Source organism: Alligator mississippiensis, chromosome 4 (assembly GCF_030867095.1).
Source record: "Alligator mississippiensis isolate rAllMis1 chromosome 4, rAllMis1, whole genome shotgun sequence".
In the NCBI taxonomy this organism is placed as follows: Eukaryota; Metazoa; Chordata; order Crocodylia; family Alligatoridae; genus Alligator; species Alligator mississippiensis.
In genome coordinates, this window is record NC_081827.1 from 4336693 (window position 1) to 4346274 (window position 9582).

General features: G+C 58.4%; 1 long non-coding RNA gene across 1 annotated transcript; it reads left to right on the forward strand.

Annotated features, from left to right (window-relative positions):
* Positions 1–831: 831 nt before the first annotated feature.
* Positions 832–6555, forward strand: LOC132249933 (uncharacterized). The gene is made up of 2 exons (XR_009461464.1): positions 832–4070; positions 6047–6555. It is a non-coding gene; the product is annotated as an uncharacterized LOC132249933 (long non-coding RNA).
* Positions 6556–9582: the final 3027 nt, after the last annotated feature.

Below are 9582 nucleotides of genomic sequence, written 5' to 3' on the forward strand. Positions count from 1 at the left end.
CCCTTGCACGCCCCGAGTCCACTTTTACCCCCCATTTCCAGTCCCGGCAGCAGCAGGACGCCGACAGCGCCCAGGTCGCCCTGCTTCCCCTGCGCCCGGCTCCAGCCTTCCTGCTGCTTGGGGCAAGGGGCCCGGCAGACACGCAACGCCTTCTGGGGCCGCTCGACGGCACGGCCAGACGGAGACATGGACGGGGCTCGCACGGGGACCAGCCCCAGCTTGGCTACAGCCAGCACCCGATGCCTTGGGGAAGGCTGAAGAAAACCTTGACACGCGTACCCGAAACCGGAAGGAGGGATGGGGGCAACCAAAGCTTCAATTCACTTAAACAGGTGACTGCTCTTATTTTGACTTAAAAGTGCTTATTTCAGTGTAGTTCTAGCTCTTTGCAAACAGATGGAAGCTGAATGCAACAGGCCACTGCCAAACTCAACTAATGGGCCACAAAGGGCTCTGCAGCTATTGAACTGAAGTGGGTCAATTAAACTGGGATAGGTTTAGAATACGTTGACAAGGCCTCTGCTGGTTTTCCCCTTCTCTGACCCTCCTTTGCTTGACCTCTTCTCTACATGTTTTCCTCTTTTTCTTTCTGTACTGACTGATGCCACCTGGAGCATGCTCTGTGGGCAGGTGTTGTCTGACATTTGCTGGGCTGGTGTGGCACTGTGATTGATGGACTATGGGTTGTATTACAGTATGTCTGCTTTCAATGTGCTCCTGTTGTTCTAAGGTGCGTCTGCGTGCCCATTTACAGTGCAGTAACCTCAATTACTCAATGGGCGCGTGTCTACACATGCATGCCCGGACCGCACAGTAAAAAAATGATGCATTGCAGCAATGTGGGGGTCAATTTGATACTTGCATGAGTGTAGGAAGAGGGGTTCGGCCAGGGCCGCCCACAGCCAGTGCCCTGGGCCCGGCTGGCAGATGTGTGGCTCCCCTGGGGCCTGGGCAGGGTCAGCACCAGTGTGGGCTGCTGGGCACCGGGGCAGAGGCAGGGGCAGGGGTGGCATGGGGAAGCAGGGTTGTCAGGGTTGTCACCTGCTGTGTGTTGGCCCTGTGTTGAGCATGTGGCTCTCGGGCAGGGGAGGCACTGGACGGGGCTGTGAGGGTGGGGATGAGACCTTAGGATGGCCACCACATGCTGGCTGCTGCCTCTGGCCTCCGAATGGCCGCCAAGTGCTGCGAAGCAGGTGGCTGGACTTACTGCACAGTAAATTTAAGCCAGCGTAAATGCACGTGTAGACGTGCCCATAAATGTATGTGTTCATACGTAAAGCTAGGATAAGGGGAAAGAATGGGCTAAAGAGACAGTGAAGGCAGGCCTATACATCAAATAAATACCAGAGGCAGGCAAAGACTAACAGGCTACAACCAACAACCCTGCAAGTAAGTACCGGGACTTCTAGCATCCTGCCCCCAGACAAGCATGACTCTGGGCAGGGGCAGGTGAACAAGCGCGTGTCTGCTTGTGAAGGGGTGGGGGAGCCCTGAAGACAGGCACTGGCCAGGCAGCTGTGGAGCTCCAAGGGAACAGCTGGGTAGCTTTGGGGCACTGAGGGCTGTGCAGATTGGATTGGGGACAGAAGGATTGCTTAATATTTTGGACATCTAGCCCTACAGCCCAGCATCATTGCCTAGTACGTAGTGCAGAGTTACCTCGGGAGAAGTCAGAAGTAAAACTCCTGTTTAAGTTACACTGATGTAGGTGTTGTGTGTTCACTTCTGTGCCCGGCTGGCCCTTTTCTCAATGAAACAGGCTAGTACCAACTTCCCCACCTGTGATGACGTCGTGCAGCTGTCGCAGGGTGGGGTCCCTAGGGGTGGCCGTGTTACCCCTAGGCTCCTTACCTGTGCCAGTCTTGCCCTACAAGCACCCTCCGTCTCGCCCGCCACATCTTGTTGGTGTGGTTAATACAGGGAGGCTGCCCTCGGTCTTTAGGCTTGGACATGGTCTGGCTAGATCCTATTAAACCCTGCTGTTCATCGACCCCTTGGCGTTCTGCTTCACTGTGGACGGTTCCCGAGTCTCTCAGCCTTATGGGCTGTATGCGTGGCACCGGCCACCCCTTTACCATGCCCCAAGCCTCGCAGACGGCATTGACGTTGTCCTATCTAGGCCTTGCTGTGATTTGCCCCCCTTGTCCTCTCCGGGCTCTCCGCAGCCCTGTCTCTGCGCCCACGCTGGCGCTGGGGTCCCCACACTGCAGTGGGCCCCCAATGAGGCCTCCTCCTTCCCCAAATAGCCTCACCCAAACCTCCGGTGTTATCAGACAGCAAACGAACAAGAGTGATCGAACGTGAGCCCCTGGGCTATAACATAACTCAACGCTCAAGGCATGCTCTGCCCCTTTCACAGAGGCAAACTCCCGCTCTGAGGCTCGGTGCCTAGCTGGCAAGGATGGACACCTTATGGGCTCCTGGGGTCCCCTTTGTTCGAAGGGGAGCGGATCTGCCGGCTGCAACACTTCTGGGCCCTTCCTTCCTGGAGGCCCCTTCCCCTTCAGCTGGTGGTAGGGCACTAAGTGCCTGGGCCCAGCCCTAGGGTGTACATGGGCCTAGGGCCCTGCCTCCTCCGGCCAGCTGACCAGGTGCAGGTGCGGCCAGTTCCCTCGTTAACCGGTTGTCACAGCAACCCGCGCCTGGGCTCTTATCTGGCTCTTTGTGCTGGTCCCCGGGCAATCTCTGCTCTGAGAGGAGCAGGCGCCTTAGTGCCCTGCGACAGCAATAGTATGGCCTGCGCAGAGTGGTCGGTATTTGCTTGGGATTGGGAACTGGCTGATTCGGAGGGACAGCGATTCGATTCGGAGATTCGAATCCCTGTCACGATTCGATTCAGCTGAATTGGATCTGAAGATGTGGCACTGCTGCAGAGATTCAGCCATTCAGCCACTTTCCTGCCATGGCAGGGGGTCGCACTTGAGGATCTGCTCAGATCCCTTCCGACCCTCCCAACTATGAAACTATGACACTAAAAAGGCAGCAGTCGTCAGCATGCCAGACACCATTGCCTGCAGCTGGTAAATGTGTTGTGGTGGGTGGAGGTGGGAGGGAAGGGGCATGGGGGTTGCAGATCGACACCCCCGCAGCGAGGGACAAGCTGCCCAGCCGGGGCTTGGGGGCGCAGGACTTGGGCAGGGGAGTGTGGGATGTAGGCACAGCAGTGCTGGGAGCAGGGGAGATGCCCTGTTGCCGCTTGTCCAGGTGTGTGTGGGGGCATAATGCAGGTGTGCCTGGCTCCAGGCAAAAGGGGGCAAGGGGAAGCAGGGCACAGACCCCATTCCTAGCATGGCCACAGCTGCATCCCGTGGCCTCCTGCCCCAGCTGGGTAAGAGAAAGCAGGGCATAACCTGCCACTTGCCCAGCCAGGGAAGGGGGCGCAGGATATGGGCGCTGCCGCCGCTTGCCCAGCCAGGGCAGGGGGTGGCACAGGATGTGGGCGCAGCAGAGCTGGGAGTGAGGGCTGTGCCACGCTGCCGCTTGCCCCCTTGCACCTGGAGTGAGCCACGCCTGCATCAGGCTAGCAGGTGCTGCCTGTTTGTCTGTGGCCACATCTCCGTATTCAGAGGCTTCTGATTAAATTCGGACCTTTGAATTGGTCTGCCAATTGGATTCAGATGAAGAGATTTCATTGCCGAATCAGGATGCATGTCCTCCAAATCGAATCGGCTACCAAAGCTTTGCACAGCCCTGGTAGTCGTGCCTCCCGCAGCAGGTCCCCTGGGAGAGGGGGCCATCTGTCTGCTCTGAATATCAGTGAAACTTAGATCAGTGTAAGAGACAGTTGTAAATGAAATCAGTATTATTCTGTCGTGGGCCCAGCCTCTCAGCGCACGTCCAGGCAAGCCCCCACGTGCCTCTTGCAGCACGCCTCTCAAAGCAGCTGGAGACGCAGCAAGAGGCAGGACCATTCCTGGAGGCAGCCGGAGGTTGGGTCCTCCATAGAGACTCTCTGATAGCCGGGCAGAGCAGCTCTCTCCCTGCTCCTTGCCCCGCTGCTGCAGTGCGCTGCCTGCTGCGGGCGAGCAGCGATGCAGGCTGCAGCAACCGTGCCCCGGGCTCCAGTCCAGGTAAGTAGGGGGTGGAGAGTTTGGGGGACTATGGGGGACAGCTCAGGATTGGTGGGTCCCCTGGCTGCGCTCCCCTCCCCGCAGGGCCTACATGCCCCTCCGCAGAGCCCAGCTGCCCCACAGCCCACACCTCACCGGCAGCAGACATCAGGGTACTAGGGGTCTCCTGGCACAGCCCTCCATGCGGTGCGGGGCAGCGTGGGGCAGTGCGACTCAGTCCTGGCTACCTGGCACCCAGCACTGCCTCTGCCACATGGCATGGGCCTGGCCCAGCCTGGCGTCACACTCTGCACCTTTGGGCAGCTCCAGGCCATTCAGGCTGTCACCCGGGACACTGTCATGGGGACCACGTGACGCCCCGGCCTGGGTCCTGCATGCACACAGGTGGTCTGGCCTGATGGTGCGTGGGGCCCGTGAGTGCAGGACCTGGCCCAGCATGACAGGCGGTCCCCGGGAGTGGGCCCAGCTGATGTGGCAGAGGCAGCGCCGGGTGACAGGCAGCCGGTGCCGAACTGCGCTGCCCCGTGCCTCATGGGGTGATGTGCCAGGAGGTCCCAAGCACCCCAGTGGCTAATGCTGCTCCCAGTGAGCTGTGGGTCATGCAGGGGGGCTGTGGCCCTGTGGGGGGGAGGGCATTTGGGTCTAATGTGGGGGGGAAGGCTGTGATCCTGAAGGGACAGTCCATAGGGTGTGGGGGGGGGGGTTGTGTCCTGTGGGGGGGCAGAGAACCCACCTCTCCTGAGCAGCCCCCCTCACACAGTCCCCCCTCATCCACAGTCCCCCCACAATCCACCCACACCTACCCACACACCCCACTCCCCCACACCCACCCACATCCCCCCACACCCTTTCCCACCTGTCTCCTGCAAACCGGTGCTGGCCGCAGGCTCTAGCTGCCCCTGGCTGCAGATCCGGGAGGAGCTGGGCAGGGTTATTCTGCCCCAAGTGGCACAACTTGCCCCACACCAAAGGCCGCGTGCAGACACATGTGCTGAGGCAGAAATCCCCAGCTCAAATACATGCCGCTTCTATGTGAGCTGCTGCAAGCGCACGGGCCTGCACGTGCGGACGTGCCCTAAGGGTGCAGAGGGAAGTGGAGCTCCCAGCTGTAACTCAGAACAAGTTTGCAAAGCGATCTGAGTTACACCCTTACCCCAGACCAAACCGACGGTCACTGCGGGTCCGGAGGGGCGGGGATCTCGCTGCCCGCCGGGAGCCTGCAAGCAGGTTCCCACAGCCAGGGCCAGGCTCTGTGCAGTCCTGGCTGTTTGCGAATGGGAGGGGGAAGGCAGTGGAGGGAGCTGGTACTTGGGGCTCCGCACCTGGTGCTGAAGGGTGGAGTGGGGGAAGTGGAGCCCCCACCCCACCTTGGGGGCTGCACTACACTGGCCCCAGCCTGTAGAGGGGGGCTGAAACCCCCAGACTCAACTGCTGCTCCCTTGCCCCCTCCCGCTCTGAAAGCACCGGCAGGCGGGGCACCCCCGCAGACACGCGTTCCAGAAGACACTACGTTTTGTTACATCTTTATCTGACACCACGTGCAACGAGGGGTCAGATTTTCACCCAATGGGCCATTTTGACACTGTTCGCAGCTGCGCACTTGTGTTTGCTCACAGCTATAAACCACTTTCTGGGGGACAGGAGTAAAGAATGGGTGTGGAAATTCAATTTTTGCTTATAGTGCAGATATCGGCAATTCCTCATACCCTTCTCATACTGAACACGTTCGACCAAGCGTTTTAGACCAGACCTTGTCCTGAGGCAGGTCCTCAGGCTGGTCTCCGGGCTGGTCCCTGGGCAGTTCCCCAGGCTTGTCTAGATACACCAGTTTGTTTGGAGCTAAACGAGATGAGTGCAAATGGCTGTACCAGCCCTACTTCTGCGTGGCTATTTTATGAACTGGAATTTGATAAGGGTTGCTCACAACAATCTTTTCTCCGTCCTTTTCTCTTTCTACTCCCCGGGGAGCTGCACAGCTGCCAGAACCCGTTGGGATAGGAAATGGCAGCAGGGCCAGATCCACAGTGATGCCCACAACAAAGATGCTTCGTCACCGCAACCATCCCTTGACACATCCTCATCGAGGGACGAGCTAGGACTCCCCACCTTGCTGTGTGACTCGCCCCTCCGCTGATCTTGCCTCAGACTTGAGGTTTCTCCTAGGCGCTTCGAGAGCTGTTCCCATGGTCTCCTTCCTCCCATCTGTAATGCAAAAGCAAACGGAGTGGAGCCTGGCCTCTTCTTCCTGGGGCTGGAATTGAACCCAAATGCTCCCGGCCACCAGAAGAGCAGAGACGTCTGAAAAAGTGTAACACAAACTGCAGTCCATTCTCACGTGGGCTTGTGGTGTCGACACCTCCATGGAGCAGTGCTCTGGCTCCACGGCAGGCCTCGTTGGCATGAATACTCACAGCGATCCCTTGAATGGCGACTTTCTACCAGTCCTTGTGTACAATACTGTATTTATAAAGATTCATGTAGAGTGGCTCTGCGTGGACAAGCATAATGCCTTTCCCCGTTGCTGTCACCACGCTGCTGCGTAACACTTTCCAGGGGAGCCAGTCCCAGGACGGGTTGATTTTGTCTGCATGCAGGTCACACCGTGCCCAGTCCCTACGCTGCAGAAGACAGAGCGGGTTTGGAGGCCACGCGGGCTGACCTCAAACACACCTCACCTGTCCGTGACACCCAGATGCTGAGGCAGGGCTCAGGGAGCGCTGTGCAACAGGGGAGGGCATGAGCTTGGGAGCTTTGTCATGGCAGGAGAGACAAGAGCTGTTCCCACTGCTGTTGGGCACACAGGGTTTCCCTCCATGCATCAGGCTCGGGGACCCAGGCTGGGGCAAGGGCTGGGCTCCTGCTGCCAAGGGCGAGACAGCCTGGGGGGGTCTGTGTAACAGGTGTCAAGGCACCAATGTGCCGGGCTAGGGAAGCACAGAGCCTTGGTCTCCTGGGCAGAGGCCAGGGGATACCACTGACACCAGGTGTGCGGGAGGGGGAGAGGGCTCCCTGCACAGCCACCTGACCCCTGGCTGGAGACTGAGCAGGTGCCCGCATCCTGCCCCTGCCCAAGGCGACTGCACGGAGGAGCTGGCTGGCAGGGACACACAGACCAGACACGAGACAATGCGATGCCTTCCCAACTCCCCACCCCGTGCTGCCGATGGCCAGGTGCCCCCTGATGCCCTCATCAGTCACCCTCAGTGCCAGGGTCCCCCACAGCCTCCTGCTCACACCTGCCTGCTCACACTCACCCCTGCTCTGGTTGTAGCAGTGCTGCAGGGTGACCAGGTTCATGTCAAATCCAGCCCTGGATCCAGCCCTGTGATCTTGCAGGGCTCTTCCAGCCCTGCAAGATCACAGTTTCCCCGTCCCAGAAGTCTGGGTCGACGGCCCCCTGCACCCAGTCCCTGCACGGCTCCTGTCTCCGCGTCTCGCTGTCGTAGTGGAGTATTTGCTGGTCGTCCACGTAGCCCATGGCAGTGAAACGCGGCACGTCCGGGCTGGGATTCGACACCCCCGTGTAGAAATGCCGGTAGGAGTGGGAGCCTGTGGGAGAGCGACTGGGGTCAGCACTAGCGGGGGCAGATGTCAGTGTCCTCGGGTGCTTGCTGTGCCCTCCCAGAGGGGCCGCAGAGGAGGGACACAGGGCAGTGCCAGGCTGAACCAGAGGTGCAGAGCAGAGGGAGCGGTGGGGCCAACAGGAAAGGGCAGACCTGGCTGGCTGTGTGGCAGGGGCCGGGGAGGAGGGACAGGACCGACCCAGCCGGGCACAGGCCTGGCCTGGAGGGGCCACACACCGTGTCCCACAGCCCGGTCGTGTTGCCCCGCACCCTCAGGCCCAGGTACGAGCCCTGCACAGCCCGGGCACTGAAGTTTTATAAAGTTTTATAAAGTGCTGAAGTGTTATAAAGCTGGAGGGCTCTTTGAATCAGTTCAGCCCCCCGAACGTGTGCATTCCACTTGTGGGCTTGCTCTTCCCGTCAGGGGCAGTGTCCCGTTCCTGGCACTCCCCCAAGCTTAGTGCTGGGTTCAGAGATTGCTCCGTTCATGCCTTCTTCCTACCTTCTCTGGCCCCAAGGGTCCTCCTTTCTCTGACGGGCAGACTAATGGCTGTCCCAGGCAGGACGCCAAATGGAGCAGGCTCCAGGGGTGGCCGTGATGCCCCGGGGGCCACGCGATCCCTGCCTGGCTCCAGCTCGAGGGTGCCCGTCCCGCCTCACTCACCCACCTCGTCTTTGATGGAGTTGTTTTATTGGGAGGGCTGCCTGCGGGTCCTAGGCTGAGCCCCAATGTGCCTAATGGCCAGCAGGTCCCCCCTGGACACTGCTCTCAGTCCTGCCATTAAGCTGCACGGGCGCTCTCAGCCCGTCTGTGCCCCAGGACACTTGTAAGCCTTAAAGGCTAATCACATGTACTCATTACGACGATGTGCCTCGACCTTCTCGGCTCGTGCCCCTTTTCTCTTGCTGAGCCCAATAGCTCGAGTCTTCTGGGGCAGAGCAAACTTCGGGTCCCAGCTTCTGTCTCTCCTCCTTGCATCCTGAGCCCTTTGGCTCTGGTCTTAGTCCCCCCTGGCCTGGTGCCTAATAGCCAGCAGGTCCCTCCTCTGCAACCGCCTGATGTGGTCCAATCCACCTTTTCAGACTCGGGTCACCCCTTGCAACATGTCAGCTTATTTTTGGACTATGGAAAAATCGAGCCAGTCTTCTCTTGCAAAGACCTCGGGCAGACCACAGCAGCTCAGAGTGTTTCTGTCGCTGTTCTTTCCTATTTGAAATCTGGGTTTCTCCTGTGCAGGTGTCTGCACAACTAAGTGTGGTAATATTGAGAGTGCCCCTCCGCAACCCTCCCAGGACCTCCTGGCACCTTGGCTGAGAATTGCTGCCCCGGGGCACAAGAGGGGGGCACTTTCTAGGTGGAACTGGACCATATCAGAGCTTAGATAGTAATTAGACGGGTAAGGTGACAGCTCTGGATCATTTCTGAGCAGATGTAGCAGCCCAAGAGTAGTGGCTTAGGCCAACATGGAGATGCATAATGATTCCAGGTACTGGCTAAACACATGACTATTGAGTATGGTGGGATAGTATTGCACTGAGTGACTTGGATAACTAAAAACTGCAGAAGGGCTGCTTTAGACAGTTCGGAGGTAGAACGGGATTTGGGCAAAAATCCACATGCAACTTTGACTTCAATTAAACTAAACATGTGAGTAAAGATATGTCTGTGCTTGAGGCTTTGCATAATCAGGGTGATGCTGCCCACCGTAGCCCAGAGGCATAATACACATACAGGACACTGAGTAGTCCGGGTGTGGCCACCCACCAACTTGCATGACAAACTAGGTTGGAACAAAGTACCTCAGTGATTACAATCAGTTACTGCACCAAAAATGGGCCTACAAGTAATTACTGCAGGCAAGAAGCTGTCCACAATTAAAAAGGTAACAATTTTGACCTTAGTGGAGCTGCAGGTAGACAGTTCTACTTACACCAAGACTGAGTACTGA